Consider the following 14,481-nt stretch of genomic DNA (forward strand, 5'->3'; position numbering starts at 1 on the left):
CCGTCTATCAAGCCTTCACCAGAGTCAGACTCCATCTTTGTGCCGGCTCCCCCCGAAGAAGTTGGATCCGACTCAAGAGCACTAGCAGATGGCACGAGAATTGTTACGGATGGCTCCAAGAACACCGCAGTCGAAGCCGGCCCGGGGACTTCAGAACCCGGCCCGGGGACTGCAGCAACCAGCCCGAAGACTCCAGAGCTCGGCCCGGGGACTGCGCCAGTCGGCCCGGGGGCTTCAGCGATCCAACAAGCGGCCGCAGACTCCAGCCCGCCACCCCCCAGCCCAGCCGCCCTCGTACAAGTCGCAGTGGTGGCAATCGAAGAAGTAGCAGCACCCTCATGGGCCCAGCCCATCCTCAAGTTTCTAGTGAGCAAAGAGTTGCCAACTGATGAAATCTTGGCTCGGCAAGTACAACACCGAGCGGCAGCCTACACCATAGTCAACAGAGAGCTGGTCAGGCGCAGCATCACTAGTGTCTACCAGCGTTGCGTCGAGCCAGAACAAGGCCAAGCAATTCTCAAAGACATCCATCAAGGCGAGTGCGGCCACCATGCGGCCTCACAAGCACTCGTCGCCAAAGCCTTTCGGCACGGCTTCTTCTGGCCAATTGCCCTAGAAGAGGCCAAGGAATTAGTCCAAAAAAGCAAGGGGTGCCAGAAGTTCCGCTCCAAGCCGCATCAACCGGCTTCCGCACTCAAGACTATCCCCATCGCCTGGCCCTTTGCGGTTTGGGGCCTAGACATGGTGGGACCATTCAAGACGGCACGAGGTGGCCTAACTCATCTACTTGTCGCGGTGGACAAGTTCACCAAGTGGATAGAAGTAAAGCCCATCAAGAAGTTGAATGGTCCGACTGCAGTGACTTTCATCTCCGACATCACGATTCGGTACGGCATACCACACAGCATCATCACCGACAATGGCACAAATTTTGCCAAAGGCGCCTTGGCCCGTTTCTGCGCGACACTGGGCATCCGATTGGACTTAGCATCCGTTGCCCATCCGCAGTCAAATGGCCAAGTAGAGCGAGCAAACGGCCTCATCCTCTCTAGCATCAAGCCTCGACTAGTCAAACCACTGGAGTGTTCGGCCGGCTGTTGGCTTGAGGAGCTGCCAGCCGTCCTCTGGAGTCTGCGCACGACTCCAAACAAGTCAACCGGCTTCACGCCTTTCTTCCTCGTCTACGGTGCTGAAGCCGTCATCCCAACGGACATAGAGTACGACTCCCCGCGAGTCACCATGTACACCAAGGAGGAAGCAGAAGAAGCATGTCAAGACGGCGTCGATCTGCTGGAAGAGGGCCGGCTGTTGGCACTCACCCGGTCCAACATCTACCAGCAGAGCCTGCGCCGATACTACAATAGGAAGGCCAGGCTGAGATCTTTCCAAGAGGTTGACCTTGTGCTCTGACTGATCCAGCGAACAGCCGGCCAACACAAGCTGTCAGCACCTTGGGAAGGCCCTTTCATCATCAGCAAAGTGCTGGGCAACGACTCCTACTACCTGATCGACGCTCAGAAGCCCCAAGCACGCAAGAGGGACGACTCCGGCAAAGAGAAGGAACGGTCGTGGAATGCAAACCTTCTCCGAAGATTTTACAGTTGATGCAGTATGTACCATGCTATCCTTTGTATTAAAGTACCGAGACTTCGGGCCCCTCGAGACGAGCTCAGAGACTGCCCTTTTTTGTTATCTGTATGATAAGAATTATGCCTTCGAGTATGTTACTCTTTGTTATGCCGCTCGGCACCGGGTTCGACTAGTCGGCCCGGGAACTCGCCACCTTGCTCTATGAAATGCTTCCTGCAGTCGGACAAGTAGTGTGTGGTGCCTAAGCCGTCTCCTGTCAGAAGCCGCAGCTTGCAGAGCGACTGTTTGATGGGAAGGAGTAAGGAAGAATGGGCGCCCGCACGAAAAATGGCTAAGGACTCAAAGCATAAACATAGCCCAAGCCGGCTTCTAGCCTCTCTTCGCAAAGCCGACTCTTGAGTAGTCGGCTTGCCGCCTTCTATCCAACTTGTTAAAAGACTCTAAAAAGGCCAAGTACTTGCCTTCCCTAAGGTAGCCAAGCATTTGACCCAGCGGCAGTCTGCAGAGCGGTTGTCCGTCTGGCAAGGCGGCGATTGAGGGAAGGTGGCAAAGGAAAAAGCCAAAAGAGCGATGAGCAAGGAAAGATAGAAGTCGGATAAATATTTACATAACATAGGCCCTTGGCCGAATCTTCAAGCAGAAGTTCAAAATACACCCCGCGGGTGGAATTGTGCGAATTTAACGAGTTTTTCAAAGACTATTAAAAGCAGATAAAATAAAGACAAGACGGCAGCCTAAGAAGCGGCCGATGGGTTCGGAGGATCGGAAGAGATGGTGGTGTCAGGCGCCGGGGCGGCCGGCTGGGCAGTTTCGGCTTGATCGTCTTCGGTGGCGGCTGGCTCGGTCGGGCGTGGCTCGTTGCTGGAGGCACAGTCGAGCTGAGGCTGATCACCCGCTCCGTGTTCTGGCGCCTCCGCCTCGCCTCCATCCTCCGCCTCGCCTTCCTCCTCGGCGCTGGAGCCGATCACCTCCGCCGAGTCCTCGTCGTAGTCCGGGTTCATCCCGAACCACTCCGGCGGCACCTCCTCGCCGTTTGCGGCCCGGTCAGGGACGAAGACGCTGGTGTCTGTATAGTCAGCAATCGCTGCCACACGCTCGACGAGGGCGCCTTCCACAGCCACCAGCTCTGCCTGAGCCTCTGACCGGAACGCGGCCAGCCGGTCCAGGTCCAGCCCCAGATACCATGCCTTGACAAATTCCAAGGCCCGGCGCGCTCCAACCCGGGCCGAGGAACCCTTCCAGTCCTCAAGAAGGCCAGCCGCGACCTCCAGCCAGTCGACAGTCCGACTAGGAGTGTGCAGAGCCAGCATGTCTGGCCACAGGGCGGCAATCGCCTGGGCACCGGCATGTTGAAGCCGGCGCAGCAGCCGATGGGCCAGCCGCAGACAAGCCTCGATGCTCAGAAGTTGCTCGTCGATGTTCAGGGGGGCGTTGGCGGCGATCTCCGCGCCATTCGCTCTCCATGCCTCGCGATCAGCCTCGATGGCTCGAGTGACTACCTGTGAGTGGCCAGGGAAGAAGTCTGCCAAAACAAAAGAGAAGCAAGACAAAGAATCAGGAGTCGGCCTGACTTACAGTCAGCGGCTCAAAGAAAGAAAGTAAAGAAACTCACCATCGACGATGTCTTCGATAACATGGAAGCCGGAGGTCAGCAGCGCCTCCTTGTCAGTCCAAGAGGAGCGCTCGCTTTTGAACTCGGCCAGGAGAGCAGTCTCTCTCTTCTCCGCCTCATCCTGCGCCTTCTTAAACAGCTCCTTCTGCTCCGCCAGCTGCGCAGCCAGCAGGTCGCGCTCTGTGACGAGCTTGCTGCACTCCTCCCCCTTGGCACGCAAGGAGGTGTTGGCCTCGCCCAGCTGCTGCTGACGAATGGCGTTGGCCTCTGAAGAATAAAAAGAAAAAGGAAGTTGAGTCGTCAACAAAGAAGGTCGCCGGGAAGATCCGGCTCGACTGCTCAGCAGTCGGCCCGAATCTCGGGAACTACAGCCCGTGGGTGCGCCAGCGCGCCCCCGCGAAGTAGAAGGAGGACTCACTCCGGCTCTCCGACAAGTCGGCAGTCCGCCTGCCCAGCTCCTCAACATTGCGGTTAAAGGCAGTGACACGGAGGTTGTGATACTCCTGTAATAAGTATTTCAGACGAAGGTAAATATTTGGAACTCGCCAGATGGAGTTCCGGGCCGCCTGCTCAGCAGCCGGCCCGAAACTCGGGGACTACACCCAGTGGGTGCGCTGGCGCACCCCCACAGAGAAGAGCAAGAAAAAACAAAGTCAAAAGAAGAAATCATACCCGGACGGCCGCTCGCAACACCAGATGCGCTTTGGTGCAGCTCTGGATGGCGTCGCCTTCAGCTCGCAGCTTCGCCTGAACGTCCAGAAGCGCCTGGTTCAGCGGACCTGTGCCGCCTCCTCGCACCCACCCAACGGGCGCGGCGCTCGTCGCCTCGGCGTCTGGGATTGCCGAGCTGGCGGCACCGGTCTCCCAGGGCCGTGGCGCCGAAGTCGCCTTCTCAAGGCGGCAGCGCGCTGGCGAGGTGACTTGAAGGAGCAGCTTTGCCATGGCCTCGTCTTTGGTCGGCGGCACCGGCGGCTCCGCCGGCTGTTTACCATGTGCGCTTCCAGACAGCGGCGGAGGCGGCACGGCCGTGTCAGACATGGAGGCCTCGCCGCTATCCTTCTCCACGATGGGGTTCTCGGCGCCGGCTTCTCCAGTCTGCCCCATGAACTCCGGGGGCGGCGGTGCGGAGTTTAGCGGGATGACGAGCAACGCCGATTGGCGGTGCATGGTCTCCTCAGCCCGCCATCTTGCTCAGACGGCAGCTTCGGCCTCTTCCAGCTTCTTCTAGGCGGAGGCCGCCGCCTTCTCGGCCCCCACCTTCTCCAGGCGGTCGGCCTCCTCCTCGTCGCGCTTCTCCTGCGCGTTTCGCTCCGTCGCCTCCCGAAGGTCGGCGGCGGGGTCAATCCGCCGAGTGTTGGCGGACGTCTCGGCCGACCACATGATGGAGGGGGCGGCGACCCTTTCAAGGGTAAGGGGGGCCCTGAAGATTTGCCAGAAGAAAACAAGTCAAAGACGGAGCACTTACGCAAAGACGAGTTGCGGCCTTTTTACTTCCTTGCGGAAGCGGTTGGCCTTCGCGACCGCCTCCTCCCGCTTGGTCGCGGCGGCCGCCCCCTTGAACTGCTTCGGCCGACCACCGAGCAAACTCGGCCCGGCCCGGCGCTTCTTTGCACCGCCTTGACCGGCCAAGCCGGCGGAGGAACTCGCACCCTCTTGGCCGACCTTTGGCTGGTGGCGCGGGGAGACTTCCCCTTCGGCGTCATCATCAGGCCAGTCGGCGAAGGTGGCCGAGGGCCTGAAGCCGCCTCTTGCTCCTCCTCCTCCTTCGGCGCCGGTCTCCATCGCCGCCATCCCCAAGTCAGGGTCATCGACGTCGCTCTCCGCTCGGTCGGGGACGAACTCACGGGGCGGTCCCGTGGCGCCGGCCGAAGGCTGCATGAGGGGGTTCTGACTCGAAGAAACCAAAAAGATTAGAAGCCGGATTCGGCTGCAAAAGAAAACAGAGGAACAAGAAAGATGACTTACCACAGGCGGGGGGTTGGCACGCGAGTATGGCTCTTTGCCGAACTGCCAATCCGCCGCAAGCTCGCAGTTCGCGATGTGGTTCACCATGTTTGCCACCTCCACATGGGGCATGTCCTTGGTGCACATCCGACTCAAGTCCCGGTGGTCACTCATCTGACTGATCAGATGAGGTCGGCCTTGGAGAGGGAGGACTCGGCGCGCCACGAAGGCGGCCAGCAAGTCGGCCCCAGACAGACCCTCTGACTGCGTCAGCACTCGGAGTCGCACGACGGCGGCGGCGCCTGCGGGTGTCAGCGTCTTGACCCGGTGGGACCAGCTGGGGAGCCTCCCAGCCGGCGCGCCGGCTTTGTAGTGCGGCAGATTGACCCAATCGCCTTCTGGAGCAACGTTCTTCACGTAAAAGTAAGGCCGCTGCCACATCTTCACCGACTTAATCAGCGGGATGGAGGGAAACGGATTGTCAGCTGTCGATCTCCGCATCGCGATGAAGGCGCCGCACTGAGCTGGCACGCCGGTGACGTGCGTGCCGAGCTTGGATTGGAAGAATTCCCCCACAGCTTGATGGTGGGGAGAACGCCGAGGAAGCCTTCGCACAAGGTGGCGAAGGCGGCCAGCAGCACCACCGTGTTCGGAGTAAGGTGGTGCGGCTGGAGCCCGTGGAACTCCAAGGAGGAGCGGAAGAAGCCGCTCGCCGGTAGCCCAAGGCCGCGCATGAGGTGCGAGTGGAATATGACCTGCTCGCCCTCCTCCGGCGCCGGCGATATCTCCCTCGCCGGCGTGGCACGGGCTTGCACTAGGTTTGCGCCGGGGAGACGGCGCGTCTTGCGAAGAAGCTCGATGTGGTCGTTGTCGGTGTCAAAACCGGCGGATCTCGGGTAGGGGGTCCCGAACTGTGCGTCTAGGCGGATGGTAACAGGAGACAAGGGACACGATGTACCCAGGTTCGGGCCCTCTTGATGGAGGTAAAACCCTATGTCCTGCTTGATTAATATTGATGATATGGGTAGTACAAGAGTGGATCTACCACGAGATCAAGGAGGCTAAACCCTAGAAGCTAGCCTATGGTATGATTGTTGTAATGGATGTTGTGTCCTACGGACTAAAACCCTCCGGTTTATATAGACACCGAAGAGGGCTAGGGTTACACAGAGTCGGTTACAATGGTAGGAGATCTACATATCCATATCGCCAAGCTTTCCTTCCACGCAAGGAAAGTCCCATCCAGACACAGGACAGAGTCTTCAATCTTGTATCTTCGTAGTCTTGGAGTCCGGCGGACGATGATAGTCCGGCTGTCCGGACACCCCCTAGTCCAGGACTCCCTCAGTCGTCGTCCACCTCGGAGCCGTCCCACACGCCGGAGCGCACGGCAGGGGGCGCGGCGGCGGAGGAAGAGCTCATCGCTGTGGGCGTAGTGTGGTTCGGCACGACGGCGGCAGGAGGAAGATGAAACGAGATGAGGCGGAGGAGCAGGGGAGATGGGCGCGCGTGCTTTGCCGCCCCTCTCCCCCCGCCTACTTATAGCCTCGTGGGCTGAGAAGCCAATGGGGCGGGCGTGGGATTAACTGCGCGCAGGACCCCACGCCCCCCTCAATTTACCCATGAAGTTACTGCGCGCAGTAACGACGTGGGAACCCCAACCGTCCGCATGGCCGCGAAGGATCCGTTCACGTGCAGAGGCGCGGTAGTGGCGGGCCCCGCTTGACGGCATGTCCCGTCACGCGCGTGGGAGGCAGACTGTCCCTGCCACGTGGCGCCCCGCAACGGGTCCACAATGGGCAGCTGCGTAGAGGCGTATCAGACACGCAGCCTGGATCCCGCCGAGACTTTCAAACTCTTTAAGGGGCAAGACGGCCTTCTACGAGTCCGGCTCCAGCTAGTCGGCCGAAAGGAAGACGGCGAGCAAGGCCCTGATTCCACCACCAGAAGAATAAAACTGTTGAGGCCCCATGACGTATCACCCTCGGAGCCTCACCAGCTTCGGGGACTACTGTCGGAGTAATGGGCCACGAGTAGGCTAACCAGAGTCCTAGAACCTTTCAAGACATCGGGGCAGGCTGCGCCCCTCGAATCCCAGAGGCGACTCCAAGATAAGCCGAGTCCCAGAGACGACTCCAAGATAAGCCGACTCCTGACCGGCGACTTCCGGGGAGGCCGGCTATAGGGAGTCGGCCCGCGACTCCAACCACCCCGAGCCTTCGCGATGATGGACGGGACGGGGAATGGCCACCACGCGGCCCATCACAGCCCCGTTTATCGAGGGCAGGCATGGCCACAGTGCACCGTACCGACGGAGATCTCCATCCGGCGCGGCACTATTGCCATGCCAGCCCTGACATCAGCCCCTGGGGGCGGAGCCCTGTGCCCATGACGGCCTGTCTGTACGACCCAGAGATGGCGGGTCCCACCAGTCAGCGGGGGTACAGAAGACGGCGAGAGCGCCACAAGACGGACCCGTTGGGAGTCGGCCCCCAGGAGTTGGCTGGCCCCTCCCATGGGCCCCACACGCCATTAACCAGACACGACGGGGAATGGCAACCATGACCGCCTGTCATGCGGCGGCACTGTTGCCATGACCCATGACCAAGCCAGCGTCATTAGAAGCACGGATACAGTAATCCGCAGCCGGCAAGACCCGCCCGCGGCGGACAAGGGCTGTCGGCCCCGTACCAGGCAAGTCGGCGGGCCCCAGTAGTCGGCGGCCTGAGAGGCAGACGGCTGGGACCCGCTCCCAGTCGGTTTTACCATTGTACCCCTAGGGGGTAGGCCTATATAAACCCCCAGGGCACCCATGCAAAGGGTTCGAATCCATTAGCACTAGACCAGATCATATAGGAAGGAGAGAGCTAGCCTTGCCTTCTCCTACCTCCAGAATACAGCTCAAGGAGCAACCTTGTACTCACTTTGCCTTAGTGATCATGCGGAGACCCCGCAGAGCAGCAGTAGGGGTGTTATCTCCTCGGAGAGCCCTGAAGCTGGGTAAGATCCGCCGGCGTGCATGTCTTCGCCTCATCCCGTTTCCACGCACCGGCGACGTTCTACTCGCCCCCACCATGATAAGCCATCCCTTGGCATATGTCGCACCCAACCCCCGACAAAGACTTCTCCCTTATCCTCAGGAACAAACGTAACTACTCACATAGCATATTCATGTTCATAATCAGAGGGGTAATAATATGCATAAAGGATCTGAACATATGATCTTCCACCAAGTAAACCAACTAGTATCAACTACAAGGAGTAATCAACACTACTAGCAACCTACTAGCACCAATTCCGGACTTGGAGACAAGAATTGGATACGAGAGATGAACTAGGGTTTGGAGATGAGATGGTGCTGGTGAAGATGTTGATGGAGATTGCCCTCTCCTGATGAGAGGAGCATTGGTGATGATGATGACGATGATTTCCCCCTCTTGAAGGGAAGTGCCCCCGACAGATTAGCTCTGCCGGAGCACTAGATTGGTTCCGCCAAGGTTCCACCTCGTGGCGGCGGAGTCTCATCCCGAAAGGTTGCTTGTTATTTTTTTCTCATCGAAAGAGCTCACATAGGAGAAGATGGGCATCGGAGAGCCACCAGGGGGCCCACGAGGTAGGGTGGCGCGCCAAGGGGGAGGGGGCGCGCCCCCCACCCTCGTGAGTAGGGTGTGGGCCCCCTGGTCTTCATCTTTGACGACGTTTTTTCTTTATTTATTTTAAGACATTCCGTGGAGTTTCAGGACTTTTGGAGTTGCACAGAATAGGTCTCCAATATTTGCTCCTTTTCCAGCCAGAATTCCAGCTGCCGGCATTCCCCCTCTTCATGGTAAACCTTGTAAAATAAGAGAGAATAGCCATAAGTATTGTGACATAACATGAAATAACAGCCCATAATGCGATAAATATCGATATAAAAGCATGATGCAAAATGGACGTATCAACTCCCCCAAGCTTAGACCTCGCTTGTCCTCAAGCGAAAAGCCGATAACAATAAATATGTCCTCACGTTTAGAGGTAGAGGCATCGATAAAAATAAAATACGGACATGAAGGCATCATGATTATTCTCATAGCAGCAACATATATTGATTTTGTCATATGATTACTCATGTTCAAGTGATGATCTTTTCACAAAGCCAAAGTATGAATCAGAAACCTTATTGGGCACTAACAAATTATAACCTCAGTCATTGAAGCAATTGCAATTTATCATAACATCGGAAAGAGTCTATATCAGAGCTTAAAAGCAAGTCCACATACTCAACTATCACTTAGTCCTTCATAATTGCTAACACTCACGCAATACTTGTGGTTACGGAGTTTTAACCGGACACAGAGAAAGATAGGGGCTTGTAGTTTTGCCCCACAACCTTTTACCTCAAGGGTAATGTCAACAATAATAATTCATGCTCCCCTAGATCCAATTAGGTATATATATATCATGTTCTTTCCAACATGCTGGGCTTGCCAAAGGATAAAATGAAAAAAAGGAAAGGTGAAGATCACCGTGACTCTTGCATAAGGTAGAAGATAATAATAAAAGATAGGCCCTTTGCAGAGGGAAGCAGAGGTTGCCATGCGCTTTTATGGTTGGATGCACAAAATCTTAATGCAAAAGAACGTCACTTTATATTGCCCCTTGTATGTGAACCTTTATTATGCAGTCCGTCGCTTTTATTGCATCCACAACAAGTTCGTACAAAGCTTATTTCTCTGCACTAATAAGTCATGCATATTTAAAGAGCAATTTTTATTGCTTGCACCGATGACAACTTACTTGAAGGATCTTACTCAATCCATAGGTAGATATGGTGGACTCTCATGGCTAAACTGGTTTGAGGGTATTTGGAAGCACAAGTAGTATCTCTACTTGGTGCTGAGAATTTGGCTAGCATGAGGGGGAAAGGGAGGCTCAACATGTTAGAGGAACCATGACAACATACTTTATCTCAGATATAAGAAAACATAACTCATTATGTTGTCTTCCTTGTCCAACATCAACTCTTTAGCGTGTCATATTTTAATGAGTGCTCCCAATCATAAAAGATGTCAATGATAATATATCTATATGTGAAACCTCTCTCTCCTTATTACTTCCTATTAATTGCAACGATGACCAAAGCTATATTTGCCAACTCCCAACAACTTTTAATCATCATACCCTTTCTATGTGAAGTCATTACTTTCAATAAGACCAATATGAACTCTTTGTTTCTTTTTGTTCTTTTCTTTATTCACCCAAGATCATGGCAAAGTAATCAAACCCTTGACTTAACAATAATCTTTATTATATAGCTCACGGACTCGATTATAAAGAAAGATCATAAAGCAAAAATCAAAACTAGATCATGCCATGACATTATTCTACTAAATCAAGATACTAATAATAGGATCGAACTAAGAAAAAAATGGTAAATGTAGAAGTTGTGATGGTGATATGATACCGGGGCACCTCCCCCAAGCTTGGCAGTTGCCAAGGGGAGTGCCCATACCCATGTGATTATGTCTCCTTCTTTGTTGTTGGCGGAGGAGGTGTTCTTGATGATACAAGCTTGTCGTCCACCTTCCATGGCATAGGCTCACCCTCATAGAAGGATGACCGAGTCTCCGGAATCCTCAGATCTGGAACCGAAACAGCTCGAAACGAAAACAGAGGATATTTGCGTGATACGGGAGTCAAAACCTTCGGGAGAATATATAATGAATTTTTACCGACCAAAATACGTATCGTGCAAGAAAACGGAGTCCGGAGGGCACACGAGGTGCTCACGAGGTAGGGGGGCGCGCCCAGGGGGGTAGGGCGCGCCCTCCACCCTCGTGGAGGCCTCGTGTCCTCCCCGGACTGATACTTATTTTTCTATTTTTCTAAATATTCCAAAACGGAGAAATATTGCCTTAGAATTTGTTTTGGAGTCGGTTTACTTACCGTACCACATACCTATTCCTTTTTGGAGTCTGGAACGTTCTGGAAAGTATCTCTTATGTATTCCTCTGGGGTTACGGTTTCAATGATATTGGTTTCAACATTTATGGGATTAACTGAGATATAGTGTTTGATCCTTTGACCGTTCACCACCTTCGGATTTGTGCGTGCGAAGTTGTTGATTTTTATGGCACCGGAATGATAGACCTCCTCGATAACGTAGGGACCTTCCCATTTAGAGAGAAGTTTTCCTGCAAAAAATCTTAAACGAGAGTTGTATAGCAATACATAATCACCTACATTAAACTCACGCTTTTGTATCCTTTTGTCATGCCATCTTTTAACCTTTTCTTTAAACAACTTGCCATTTCATAAGCTTGGGTTCTCCATTCATCAAGTGAGCTAATATCAAATAACCTCTTCTCACCGGCAAGTTTGAGATCATAGTTGAGCTCTTTACTAGCCAAGTATGCCTTATGTTCTAGTTCGAGAGGTAAGTGACATGCTTTTCCATAAACCATTTTATACGGAGACATACCCATAGGATTTTTGTATGCAGTTCTATAAGCCCACAATGCGTCATTCAGTTTCTTGGACCAATTCTTTCTAGACCTATTGACATTCTTTTGCAAAATTAATTTGAGCTCTCTATTGCTCAATTCTACCTGACCACTAGACTGCGGGTGATATGGAGATGCAATTCTATGATTAACGTCATATTTAGCAAGCATCTTACGGAAAGCGCCATGAATAAAGTGTGAACCACCATCAGTCATTAAATATCTAGGCACTCCAAACCTCCGAAAAATAACTTCCTTAAGCATTTTAATAGAAGTGTTATGATCAGCACTACTAGTTGGAATAGCTTCTACCCACTTAGTAACGTAATTAACAACAACTAAAATATGAGTATATCCATTAGAGACAGGAAAAGGTCCCATATAATCAAAGCCCCAAACATCAAATGGTTCAATAACAAGTGAATAATTCATAGACATTTCTTGACGTCTACTAATATTACCAATTCTTTAACATTCATCGCAAGACAAAACAAACTTACGGGCATCCTTGAAGAGAGTAGGCCAATAAAAACCGGATTGTAGTACCTTATGTGCAGTTCTATCTCCAGCGTGGTGTCCTCCATAAGCTTCGGAGTGACACTTGCGTAGGATCTGTTCCTGTTCATGCTCAGGTACACAACGTCTAATAACACCATCTACCCCTTCTTTATAAAGATGTGGGTCATCCCAAAAATAATGCCTTAAATCATAAAAGAACCTTTTCTTTTGTTGGTATGTGAAGCTAGGTGGTATAAATTTAGCAACAATATAATTAGCATAATCAGCATACCATGGAGTGCTACGAGAAGTGCTTATGGCATTTAATTGTTCATCAGGAAAGCTATCATCAATAGGTAGTGGGTTATCAAGAACATTCTCTAACCTAGATAAGTTATCTGCAACGGGGTTCTCAGCTCCTTTTCTATCAACAATATGCAAATCAAATTCTTGCAGCAAGAGAACCCATGTAATAAGTCTAGGTTTAGCATCTTTCTTTTCCGTAAGATATTTAATAGCAGCATGATCGGTGTGAATGGTTACTTTAGAATCAACAATATAGGGTCTGAATTTATCACAGGCAAACACAACTGCTAAAAGTTCCTTTTCGGTAGTAGCATAATTTTTTGAGCATTGTCTAGAGTCTTACTAGCATAATGGATAACATTTAACTTCTTATCAACTCTTTGCCCTAGAACAGCACCTACAGCATAATCACTAGAATCACACATAATTTCAAAGGGTAAATTCCAATCAGGTGGCTGAACAATAGGTGCAGAGACTAATGCTTTCTTTAGTATTTCAAATGCTTCTACACAATCATCATCAAAGACAAATGGTACATCTTTTTGTAATAAATTAGTCAGAGGCCGAGAAATTTTTGAGAAGTCCTTAATGAACCTCCTATAAAATCAGACGTGACCAAGGAAACTTCTTATACCTTTGTTGTCCTTGGGACATGGCATCTTTTCAATAGCATCAACCTTGGCTTTATCGACTTCAATACCTCTTTCAGAAACTTTGTGCCCCAAGACAATACCTTCATTAACCATAAAGTGGCACTTTTCCCAATTCAAGACAAGATTAGTTTCTTCACATCTCTGCAAAACTCGATCAAGATTGCTCAAGCAATCATCAAAAGAGGATCCATAGACGGAAAAGTCGTCCATGAAAACCTCACAAATCTTTTCACAAAAATCAGAGAATATAGCCATCATGCATCTTTGAAAGGTAGCAGGTGCATTACATAAACCAAAAGGCATACGTCTATAAGCAAAAGTACCAAAAGGGCATGTAAAAGTAGTCTTTGATTGATCTTTAGCCGACACAGGTATTTGAGAGAAACCAGAATAACCATCTAGAAAGCAATAATGTGTATGTTTGCATAATCTTTCTAGCATTTGATCAATAAAAGGTAAGGGGTAATGATCTTTCTTAGTAGCTTTATATAATTTGCGGAAATCAATTATCATCCTATAACCTGTGATAATTCTTTGCGGGATCAATTCATCTTTATCATTAGGGACAACAGTAATACCTCCCTTCTTAGGGACACAATGGACAGGACTTACCCACTGACTATCAGCAACGGGATAAATTATACCTGCCTCCAAAAGCTTGAGTATTTCTTTTCTTACCAATTCTTTCACTGTAGGATTCAAACGTCCTTGAGGATCACGAACTGGTTTGGCGTCCGCTTCCAAATTTATTTTATGCTGACATAGAGTGGGACTAATGCCCTTAAGATCATCAAGAGTATATCCAATAGCGGCACGGTGCTTCCTTGGAGTTTTCAATAATCTTTCTTCTTCCTTCTCTGAAAGGTTAGCACTAATAATAACAGGATATATTTTCTTTTCATCAAGATAAGCATACTTAAGATTAATAGGCAACGGTTTAAGCTCAAACACGGGATCACCCTTGGGTGGAGGAGGATCCCCTAGGATTTCAACAGGCAAATTGTGTTTCAGAATAGGTTCTTGTTTAATGAATACTTCATCTATTTCCCTTCTTTCATTCATGAACATCTCATTTTCATGGTCTAGCAAATAATGTTCTAAAGGATCACTAGGAGGTACAGCAATAGAAGCAAGACCAATAATTTCATCCTTACTAGGCAATTCTTCCTCATGATGTTGTTTACTAAATTTAGAGAAATTAAACTCATGAACCATATCATCCAAGCCAATAGTAACAACATTCTTTTCGCAGTCTATCTTAGCATTAACAGTATTCAAGAAGGGTCTACCAAATATAATGGGACAAAAGCTATCTTGTGGAGAACCAAGAACAAGAAAATCAGCGGGATATTTGGTTTTCCCACACAAGACTTCAACATCTCTAACAATTCCCATT

Source organism: Triticum aestivum, chromosome 5B, assembly GCF_018294505.1.
Source record: "Triticum aestivum cultivar Chinese Spring chromosome 5B, IWGSC CS RefSeq v2.1, whole genome shotgun sequence".
Lineage (NCBI taxonomy): Eukaryota > Viridiplantae > Streptophyta > Magnoliopsida > Poales > Poaceae > Triticum > Triticum aestivum.